This window comes from Sorghum bicolor, chromosome 10 (genome assembly GCF_000003195.3).
Source record: "Sorghum bicolor cultivar BTx623 chromosome 10, Sorghum_bicolor_NCBIv3, whole genome shotgun sequence".
Classification (NCBI taxonomy): Eukaryota; Viridiplantae; Streptophyta; class Magnoliopsida; order Poales; family Poaceae; genus Sorghum; species Sorghum bicolor.
The window spans coordinates 3037753-3049761 of NC_012879.2; the positions used below are offsets into that span (position 1 = coordinate 3037753).

Genomic DNA, 12009 nt, shown 5'->3' on the forward strand with positions numbered 1-12009 from the left:
CTGGGCCCAGCTCGATGGTAGGGCCCACAAGCCCACAGGTACGGGGCGCGGGCTCCACCGTCTGACGCCTTCGGTCAGGCCGTCGCCGGTCACACGACACTCGCCGGCTCGCCGCGGCCGCGGGAAGGCGGCAAGGCAACGTAAGCCTCACCGGAGAAAAGCCACGATGCACCGATTCCGTCGCCATGGCTTCCTCCACGCCGACTGCCTAAGCGCCGCCCCTTTGGAGGATCACACTGCCGCTGCATTCTTCTCTGCGGATCGCGCTCTGCTGGGAAGCTGGGGGCACTGGCGGCGGCGGTGAGCCACCGCAGCCCGGCTCGAGCGCTCGCTGCTGGTCTCCGCGGGAAGTTGGTTGCCGGCCCTCTCATTCTCATCTCCGCATTTCATCGCCTCGTTGGTCAGCAGCAGTGAGATTCCATCCCTCCCATCCTCCCAAGCAAATTCCTAGTAGTACTATTTTACTAAACAAATCTATGCCATTCGGATAATTTGGTGGGCCGAGTTTTCCCTACACTCCTCATCTCCTCGATGGTCAGCAGTGAGATTCATATTCCTCCTATTCCTACTACTTCACTAACCAAACCTATGTCATTCGGATAGGTGTGCCGAGTTTATGCCTACATAAAGTTGATGCTAGCTACATCTACATGTGTCTTAGAAATTGTCATTTCAGATGGGTGATTGGTGGATGTTTCTAATCGTTGGGATTAGTTACAATGACAAAAGTATAGATCATAACTATCACCCATTAAAGGCCCTGTTATGTTCCCTCAAAAAAAAAGGCCCTGTTATGGGGAGGAGATGCCTGCATATGACCTGTTACAATACACATACAAAGACGTAAAGTTGAGCTGTCTTTTGCAGCGAAAATTCATATAAGTGCAATCAAACAGGCCTTAAGAGGTCAGCAACCTGAGTGTTAGAATACAATATGTATTAGATATGATATGAGTATGACTCGGTGTTGTAACATGGTGAAACTCTCCCATGATAGATAGAGTCCAACTCTAGTTGTAATAATCTGTACCTTGTACTCCCATATATATATATATATATATGAATATAGAGGAGGCCCTAGAGGTCATCCCGATTCACCATAATCATATTCTTATATGGTATCAGACTCCTACGCCTCACGGCATAACCTTTCCTCCGATCCAATCTACGCTTCGCGTGCGCCAACTTCTTCGCAAGCTCACCGATCGCCATGGGTGATTCGTCTTCCTCCTCCACCAACGCGCCGCTGGCCTTTGGCCTGCTTCCTCCTGTCTCGGAGAAGCTTACTCGTGGGAACTACAATATGTGGTTCGCCACCGTCTCGTCTGCGATCAAGGGTGTCCGTCTTGGAGGGTACATCCTGAGCTCTGCCGCGCCACCAGCTGCGGTGGTTCCTGGCGCTACTACGGATGATGGCAAGAGGGGCGAGCCCGTCCCCAATCCTGCCTACGAGAAGTGGATCGCCGAAGATCAGATAGTCTTGAGCTATCTTTTTTCGTCTCTCACCAAGGAGATCTTCGGCCAAGTTGCTCGTGCAACATCTGCGAAAGAACTTTGGAGCGCAATTCAAGAGTTACATGCATCCCAATCCAGGGCGCGCATCATGGCCACGCGCATGGCCCTGGCCTCGGCAACCAAGGGATCTTCAACCGTTGCAGAATTCTTTGTCAAAATGAAGGCACTTGGTGATGATATGGCATCGGCTGGTCGACGTCTTGAAGATGAGGAGCTTGTCACGTTCATCCTTACCGGTCTCGGCGAGGAGTTTGAACCAATTGTGTCTGCTGTCTCCTCTCGGGTCGAGCCGATTACTGTCAATGAGCTTTACGCTCAACTCGCTGCGTTTGAGCAGCGAAAGGAGATTCATGGCGGTGGTTCTCAGTCTTCCGTCAATAGTGCCACAAAGGGTGGCCGAGGAGGTGGCTCCTTCTCCAATCAACAGCGCCAAGGGAACCAGAACCGTGGTGATGGAGGCCGCGGTGGGTTTCGTCATGGTGGTGGCGGTCGTGGCAATGGAGGCCGCGGCAATGGCAACAATGGTGGCAACGGGGGTGGTCGCTCCTCCTTCCAATCTGGCGTCTTCTGTCAACTGTGTGGCAAGGAGGGGCACACGGTGGTTCGTTGCTTTAAGCGCTTTGACACGAACTTCACCGGCCCGCCACAAAAGAGTGCATCATTAGCTTCTACAGGATCCTATGGGGTGGATACTAACTGGTATGTTGATTCCGGTGCCACGGATCACATAACGGGTGAACTTGAGAAGCTCTCCTTCCGTGACAAGTACCGTGGTGGAGAACAAGTTCTTTCGGCTAATGGAGCAGGTATGAGAATTAATCATGTTGGTCATAGTACTTTGTGTTCCCCTGCTCGTGATATTCATCTTCATAATATTCTCCATGTTCCTAGTGCTAGTAAAAGTCTTGTTTCTGCTCATCGTCTTGTCAAAGATAACAATGCCTTTCTTGAACTTCATCCCAACCACTTTTCTCTTAAGGAGCAGGTGACGAAGAAGACACTCCTCGAAGGCCCATGTGAAGGGGGTCTATATCCATTGAAGCCGTCACACAAACAAGTCCTTGGAGCCTTCAAGCCTTCTACCTCTATATGGCACAGTCGTTTAGGACATGCTTCGTCGCCTGTCGTTCAAAGAGTCCTTAGTCGTCATAATTTAGCGTTTTCCAGTGAGTCAACTAGTGGTGTCGTTTGTGATGCATGTCAGATGGGAAAAAGCCATCAATTACCCTATCCTAAGTCTACTAGTGTTTCGTCCAAACCTTTCGAGCTTGTGTTTTCAGATGTGTGGGGACCGGCACCAACTTCTGTGGGTCGGCACACCTATTATGTTAGTTTCATTGATGATTTTAGTAAGTTCACCTGGATTTACTTGTTACGCTACAAATCTGAAGTTTTTCAGTGTTTTCGAGATTTCCAATCCTTGGTTGAACGCCAATTTAATCTGAAAATTCTTGCAGTCCAATCTGATTGGGGGGGTGAGTATCAGTCCCTAAATTCTTTTTTCCAGCGCCTTGGCATTACTCACCAAGTCTCATGCCCCCATGCTCATCAACAGAATGGTTCTGCAAAGCGCAAGCATCGCCACATAGTAGAAGTAGGATTGTCTCTTCTTGCACATGCATCTATGCCACTTAAATACTGGGATGAAGCTTTTCTCACTGCCGTATTTATTATAAATCGGTTGCCATCCAAAGTCATATCTAATGACACTCCACATGATCGTTTGTTTGGTTCTTCTCCAGATTACTCCTTTTTTCGCACATTTGGTTGTGCGGTTTGGCCCAACTTGCGACCCTATAATGCTAAGAAACTTCAGTTTCGATCCATCAAGTGTGTTTTCCTAGGATATAGCAATCTCCATAAGGGTTTCAAGTGTCTTGAGCCTTCAACCGGTCGGATCTATGTTTCTCGCGATGTTGTCTTTGACGAATCCATCTATCCCTTTGCTCAATTACATGTCAATGCTGGAGCTCTCCTTCGCAAAGAACTTGAGATTCTTCCCGATCATCTTAAAAACCCATCACCGGATTTTGGGAACGCACTTGTACTTGATCAATGCTTGGTTAATTCTAACCTGTCTAATGCCAAAAATAGTTCTTCTCCAAGTGTGGATGCAGGTACCTTGGATTCAGCATCGCCATCGGCTTCAAAATCGGATGAAAATAGGTTTTTTGGGCGTTATTTCCTGCAGTCCGCTTCTCCAGCGCAACACGACACCGGCGGCACGATGTCCCAGGATGATTCGTGTCACACCCTGGCTTTTAAAATAAGACCAGAGTCGTCATATGTGTGCCCAGGAAGTCCACACATATAACAAAAGAATAGAAATATCAGAATCAATGTTATATATAGCGGAAAAACATATTTATAATAACACTTACAAAACATCAGAGTACGCGGAAACAGTAGCTAAACTTCTTAGGCTCCAATCTTCTCAGGGACGGTTGACTGGGGGCTCCGTACGCCAAGCACTTCCCATAAGCTTCTAGAAAACTCCATGACCTCTTTATCCTTCTTCTGAGCAGCACTTTACTACACACTGGGGGTGTGGGGGAAATAGCAAGGGTGAGTTCATGTCGAACTCAGCAAGTACAGACGGAAAGTATAATGACATGCAAGGCTTAATCAAAGGAAAAGCTGACACTGTTTAACTGCAGGTGAGCTTTTTAGTTGGTACACTTTTATTACAATTCTTTTATTAAAACAACCTATTACTAAATATGAGTGAAGCATCCCAACCCTTAATTAGATGAAAGTATATTAACAATTTTATTAATCATCATTATAATTATTACCGAGGTAGCAACCTCAGATAGTAACTCGGGGTAGCAACCCCATTAAGGTCATGGGATAGCAATCCCAATTTAGAACACAGGATAGCAATCCTGCCAACACGGAATAGCCATTCCGCCAAAGCACGAGGTAGCAACCTCAACCAAATTTCGCCTCCAAGTATCCAGTGAATCCAATTTGCTCATCAAGTGAGGGTCTGGGCCGCTCGTGACCGTGAGCACGGCTGATATATCAGTTTTACACTCTGCAGAGGTGTGCACTTTCACTCCAAGTCGTGATTCCCATTTGCCCGGGGTCGCGACTCCCCAAAATACTTCCAAGGTGAGCAGGCAGGGTCTCACTACGAGACCTTTCACAGGGTCCAACTAATAGGATGCCACTCGCAAGTTTTCGCCGGGGCGCTCGACAGTCGATACCCATAGCCATGGCGTACCGAGCAGCCGCTAACTTAATATTCATTACCCAAGTTACTTCCTCACGCCTACCCGGAAAGTAACACCCTACTAGTGGAGGTCCTGCTAATTAGTCAAGCCAGAGCCATATAGCTTGGAGCTGCACTGTAAGTCCTAGGGGGCCGCTCCCTGACTAAGTCCTTACGGAGAGCAGAGACGGGTACGCCCGGCAAACCGGACCACCAACAGTACCCGCTCCCCCTTTCCTCAACCAAAACACGATGCTTGCAAGCACCGCAACATCTCCATCACCGAAGTGACCATTGTTCACCATTTAATCATTAATCATCATTGAAGAATTTATTAAGCAAGATCATTATTTTTATTATTATATAGATTAGATGAGTAGAGCAACTAAGCATATCTACTGTTCACTATACTACCCATGTATAACCCAGGCATACAAGGAATATAGTAGGAGGCTAGTCAAGTCCTTATGGTTTGCAGTATTAAGACACATACAATGGAAAGTAAATATATTTAAAGTTCATAGGTACAATATGATCAAAGGGTGTCTGCACTTGCCTTTATTCCCAGTGTATAACTGCTCAGAATTCTTTAGCTTCTTTCCTTCTGCTTCGACTGTCGGTCCTCAGCTCCTGGTCTTCACTGTTGACGAACCACACTTCTTCTACGTGTAGCAACCAAGCAACACAAACAGACAAACAAACAATCACGACTAAGAACAAGCATCAATCAAAAGAAAAGCTTAGAAAGAGCGCACTAAACGACACGGCTTATTGCTACGATCGTGGTCACACAAGAACGATCGAGAACGGAGCTATCGTTAAACGGACACGACTTTCGAGGTTTGCAACATAACACAGAACACAGACTATACGCTTGGATTATTTTATTAGATGAATTATGGTGACAGATATTCAAGAGAAAAGTCATAAAATGGAGTTAAACAAATCATAATTATCAAATATGAAGTATAGTTCTAGTCATACTCTATTTATAAATAATTATAGAAATTATTTAAACTATTTTAGCATTTATAGCTTAGAGAATATAAAACGAGTGAGAGCAACTTAATTAGAATCACTATTTATTTTTAAAGTTGAGCGGAGCAAGTCATAATTAACAAGGCATTTATGTTGATATTATATAATTAATATGATTTATGAAAGATCGGAGATAAACCTAAACTACTTCAAATTCAAAAATACATTGAATAAATACTAATCAAAATTATCTAAAACAATTTTATATGATCATATTTAAACAAGGCAAATTAATAATTAATAAATACACATTTAAGTTGACAAGTAATTATAAAAAGGTTAATATTTGCATATGTTACTCTTATTTAGAAACAAATATGTGCAATCATTAATCAAATTATGTTTTATTTAGAAAGAACCTTTACAAACCTTAACCATATTGTGGTTATAAACATTTAACATTATTTATGTCACTTAAAAGATTTACGGTTTGGAAACATAAAACATGCGACAAAAACAAACAAAAGCATAGATGGCTCGAGGTTGAACTAAGTGAGTTATATTAGAAAGGTATTAATGTTGACACTAATCATATTAGCATTGTTTATTAAAGTCCAAACTTATATACCTAAATTGCTTGTAATTAAAAAAACATTAGTGTTGGTATTAATCATATTATAATTAATTTATGAAAGACCAATATATAAACCTAACTTTATTTTATTAAACATGACATTAGATAAATATTATCCAAATTAATTACATGCTTTATATTTAACTAAATAAATTATAATTAAGAAACATTTAAGCTAATATTAATCGGGTCAATATTTATTTTGTTTATTTATAAGGTTGAAATTATAAACCTAATTCGCTTTTAATTTAGAAGAGCAATCACTAATCAGTAACCAAATTCATATGATTAAAATTTATAAACACATAACATGGCAACGATCATAACTTACATCATAGCAACAAGAACAGAATTATAACCCTAGGTTATTTTTAGTTAGAAAGTTATTAAATAAATATTAAACAAATTACATTTAAATTAATAAATGTATAAACAAGTCACATAATAAATGTTTACACTACTGCGTAGAACACAACGTTACGAAACTAACGCAACTGAAACGGAACAAAACGAAGTTAAAACGAATAAACTATTGCTATTTTTATTCAGTGGCAAAATCGTAATTAGGGGCATCTTCTACCTTGGTCATGTTCGTAACCCATCCATGGCTGACTGCTGCTGCGTTCATCCAGAGGCTCGCGCAGGCGTGCAGGGGCTTCGGCAGGTCAGCGGCGCGGCAGCACGTGGCCGTGGTGACCCACACGCGGAGCCGGGGCAGGGGCTTGCTCGGCACCACGGTAGTGGCCGGGCGGCCACAGGCGGTGCAGCGCTGCTGCCCTGCAGCGTGCTGGGCACGGGAGAGGGCCGCGAAGGGGGCGCCGGATGGCGGCGCGACCGTGAGGGTGAGGTGCGGGGTTGGGCGCAGGGGGGAAACCGAGCGGCGCCGTGCGCCAGAGGCGAAAGAGAGGGCCGGCCATGGATGCTGCTCGTCGGAGAAGACAAATAAATATCAGAGACACGACGAACGAGTATGGATTCGTAAAACAAATGGCGTGCCGATGTAGAGGATGACGACACGAACCTTACTGTGGCGGCGGTTTTCGCAGGGGACGACGGAGGCGGCCGGAAACACTCGCCGAACGTTCGCCGGAAAAGTTCGCCGGGAATGAGATCCAAAACTTCGGCGATGGATCTGCGGAGCTACGAGCGGCGGCTCGGAAAAAGGGTCGTACTTCTGAAATCAGCGCGTCGACGGCTACGCCGGCATATATATATAGGTCTAGGGTTTGGAAAAGTTTCGGAATTTCTTAATTTCGGGATTTAAAATAAATCATTTTCAGTTCCAAAATAATTCCAGAAAAAGCTGAAATCATTTTAAATTTCTGAAAAATATTTCTAAAATTCCAAAAATTCAATAAAAACTAGTAGAGATAGATTAGGAGATTATGAACCAAAATAAAGTTTTTGGAGCCCATGAAAAAGTATTTTAGAGCATACAAAATTATATTTTTGTTTTAGGAAAATAGAAAAAAAGTCTCGAAAAGGTCCGAAAAATTCTCGGGAAAGATTGGACGACATCTAACGTGTTTTTTTTTAAAATCTTAGCACACATAAAAATAATAAACTCAAGTAATAGACAAGCATCACATCAACAAAAGCTCGTCTAATTAATTCCAAAATATTTGAAAAGGACCATTTTTCTTTGATAAAAATATGTGGAAATCTAAACTATTGTTGGAAAATTTTATCCACATATTAAAACCATACATTTTTTTTAATATTTTCTAATAACAACCCGAAATAGAAATTTTGGGGTGTTATAATTCGCCTGGACCGCGTACGCCTGCGCCGACAGCAGCATCTTCGGGATCGGCAACGGATCTTCTGCCACCACCGGCCGGTTCCCTGATTCCTCCTGGCGGATCCTCTGCGGCGCCAACTCAGCCACCTGTGTCTCCGCCTGTGTCGCCTTGTGTCATGCTGGATCCGGTTCCCTCTGCGGCGGGACCGACTGGTGCTGGATCTTCTGCGCCGACTGCTCCAGTGTCCACCTCTGCTGACTTGTCGTCTCGTGGCACATCTGATCCAGGGGCTGGCGCACCTGTGTTCACTGCATCGTCCTTGGATCCCGTGGAGGTCGCTGCTGGATCCCATGCTCCGTCTGCTACTGTGACCGAGCCGGTGCAGCCTCCTGTTGCTCCACCTACGCATACATATGGTACTCGGCTTCGCCATGGAATTGTCAAACCAAAGCAGCGCACAGATGGTACTGTTCGTTGGGGACTTTAGACTGTTAGTGCTGCTGAGCCTCTCTCTGTTAAACAAGCATTGAGTGATCCTCGTTGGGTGTCTGCTATGAATACAGAGTATGATGCATTACTTAAAAATAAGACATGGCACTTGGTTCCTGCACCACGTGGCAAGAATGTGATTGGGAGCAAATGGGTTTTCAAGGTCAAAAGGAAGGCTGATGGTTCTATTGATCGTTACAAGGCTCGACTTGTTGCTCTGGGCTACAGGCAGCAGTACGGTATTGATTATGAAGATACATTTAGTCCTGTTGTAAAAGCAGCCACTGTTCGACTTGTGCTTTCTCTAGCAGTATCCAGAGGTTGGTCTTATGCGTCAACTGGATGTTCAGAATGCGTTTCTTCATGGTGTGCTTGAAGAAGAAGTATATATGCGGCAACCTCCGGGATATGCAGATTCACGGTTTCCAAATCATGTTTGTCGTCTTGATAAGGCACTCTATGGTCTTAAACAGGCACCACATGCCTGGTATGCTCGGTTATGTGGCAAACTTCTTCGGTTGGGTTTCAAATCGTCCAAAGGTGATACCTCACTGTTTTATTATCGGCAAGGCTCCCTGGTCATATTTGTGCTTGTGTATGTTGATGACATCATTGTGGCCAGTTCTTCATCTGATGCAACTACAGCCTTGCTTAAAGATCTTGAAGCTGACTTTGCTCTCAACGATCTTGGTGATCTTCATTTTTTCCTTGGTATTGAGGTATGGCGCAATGCTACTGGTCTTGTTATGTCGCAACGTCGCTATGCTACTGATGTTCTTAAGCGAGCAAATATGTGGAATTGCAATCCGGTGGACACTCCAATTGCTGTCAATGAGAAGTTAAGTATTACTTCTGGCACTCGGCTCAGTGATGAGGATTCTACCAAGTATCGCAGTGTCGTTGGCGCCTTACAATATTTGACCTTGACTAGACCCGATTTGTCCTTTGCTGTTAATAAGGTTTGCCAATTCTTGCATGCACCTACTTCTGTTCATTGGAGTGCTGTTAAGAGGATTCTTCGCTATGTCAAGGGGTCACTGACAATGGGGTTGAAATTGAGGAAGTCACCCTCTACTCTTGTCAGTGCTTTCTCTGATGCTGATTGGGCCGGTTGTGTTGATGATCGTCGATCCACTGGAGGTTTTGCAGTGTTTATTGGTCCTAATCTGATTTCTTGGTGTGCTCGCAAACAACCAACTGTTTCTCGATCTAGTACAGAAGCTGAATACAAGGCATTGGCGAATGCAACAGCAGAGATGATGTGGATTCAGCGTTTACTTACAGAATTGGGAATAGCACATCCATCTGTTGCTCGGTTGTGGTGTGACAATATTGGTGCTAAATATTTGTCTGCCAATCCTATTTTTCATGCAAGAACAAAGCACATAGAGATCGATTTTCACTTTGTGCGTGAAAGAGTGGCGCAAAAGCTGCTGGATATTCGTTTCATCCATACTGGTGATCAGGTGGCTGATGGCTTTACTAAGCCTATCACAGCAGCAAAGATGCGAGAGTTTAAGTTCAATCTCAACCTTGCTAGTGGCTGAGATTGTGGGAGGATGTTAGAATACAATATGTATTAGATACGATATGAGTATGACTCGGTGTTGTAACATGGTGAAACTCTCCCATGATAGATAGAGTCCAACTCTAGTTGTAATAATTTGTACCTTGTACTCCCATATATATATGAATATAGAGGAGGCCCTAGAGGTCATCCCGATTCACCATAATCATATTCTTATACTGAGCACACTCAGGTGACAATTTGAGTTATTGACATTATTTTTGAGGCAGCACTCATGGGAAGCGATATGTACTGTTTGATGCAATTCAGAAGGCATATATAGCAGAAAATTGCTGATATCATTGGTCAGTGCTTGTAGCTATTCCGTCTCCTCTTTAACAGTTCATTTTCCTTGCAGGGGTTTCCTCTTACTCATGCACTCATTCTTCCACAACAGTCCTTCCAACTTCGTTGACCTGCACAGTGGTGTAAGCCGGTGTAGATTTCTGTTCAAACATATATTTGAGTATCGAGATCTGTTCTTCATTGATGCCTGCATACCCTCTACAATATTTCTAGAATCAGACTCAATTATGCATTCCACCGCAAGCTGGATACCTTCAAAGCACACTTCAGGTTCAGCATCTTCTGCAGTTGTGCAACGTTGCTTCACCTTCCATACTGACAGCAGCACCAGCCCAGTATGATCTCTGATGACAGCACCACTACTCGATGCACCTGAAGAATGTTGGAAAACTGCATCAACATTCAATTTTATACCCATCCCTCTGTCAGTACAGTGGAGTCCACTTCCTCTCCTCCTTACCATCTATCTTCAGTGTCGCATTCCTTTTTCAGTTTCCAGCCACTAGCCATTAGAGATTTGCCTTGCGTCTTCGGACTCCTTGTCAGATGCTCAGCAGTGATCGCCAATAATAGCTGACAACAAACCTAACGGATCCAGATATTGATGCTTTACAACTGCCATGTATTGCAGCATTCCACAAATGCATGCTCTCCAGAGGCAGAATAGTAGATGGGCTCTTTCCTCGGTTTCTGTGTTCTCTAGCAAAATGAGAAACCAGAGGTCCTGTTCTCAGCAGGTCATTTTCCAGAACTAGCTCCCACTTTTTCGTGAGTGCCTTCCTTAGCTAATTGTCCCAGTCTCAGAATATCAGAACGCATGGACCATCTGCATCATGTCCTTCTCTCGGTAATCTTCAACAATGGCACTTCCGAATCCAATTGTCCCTCTATATTCTGATACAATCTTCATTCCCCACCTACCAAATCGACCTTTTTTTCAGTAAATCCAGCCCATGTTCAATTCCCTTCCAGGAAGGCGATGTAGCTGTGAATACTGTATCAGTTAGTTCACCACTCGATAATACCGTGCTTTTAGCATTCAAAGGGCAAAGATTTCCACCCAATGTTAGTGCGTTTTTATCATCTACGAGCCCTGTTTTATTCCATGCAGTGATCAATTCTTTTGTATGCAGTTGGATTTTTGCATAGTATATGAATGAAGGTTGAGTGCCATTTCACCATATTTTTAGAACTCTATATGACTATAACTGCAACTCTTCTTTTATTTCTGCAGACCAAATGTCCCCTGAAGAATAAGGATAAAAAGAAGTCCAGCGAACTCAGAAGTCAAGAACTTAAGATTATTGGTTCGAGTGATAGACAATGCCATACTGCCATGACTCTGAAGGGGACAATTTGTGACTCTGAAGAGATCAGTGTTTATGATTGCATCTGTAAAGAACCGCAGAATGAGCTTAGATGTATGAAGAGGTGGAGAAGTGAGAAACAGCTCTATTTCTGTATTTGTGTCCTGATAAATTGATTTTTCCTTTCTTTTTTTTTGCTGCGCATTAATGCAGGTGTTCTTTATCCTTGTATTGTTACAATGGTCGTGTACTCATGT

At 43.7% G+C, this 12009-nt stretch overlaps 1 long non-coding RNA gene across 1 annotated transcript; it reads left to right on the forward strand.

Annotated features, from left to right (window-relative positions):
• On the forward strand, positions 124-11908 carry LOC110431366. The gene is made up of 2 exons (XR_002448867.1): positions 124-410; positions 11680-11908. It is a non-coding gene; the product is annotated as an uncharacterized LOC110431366 (long non-coding RNA).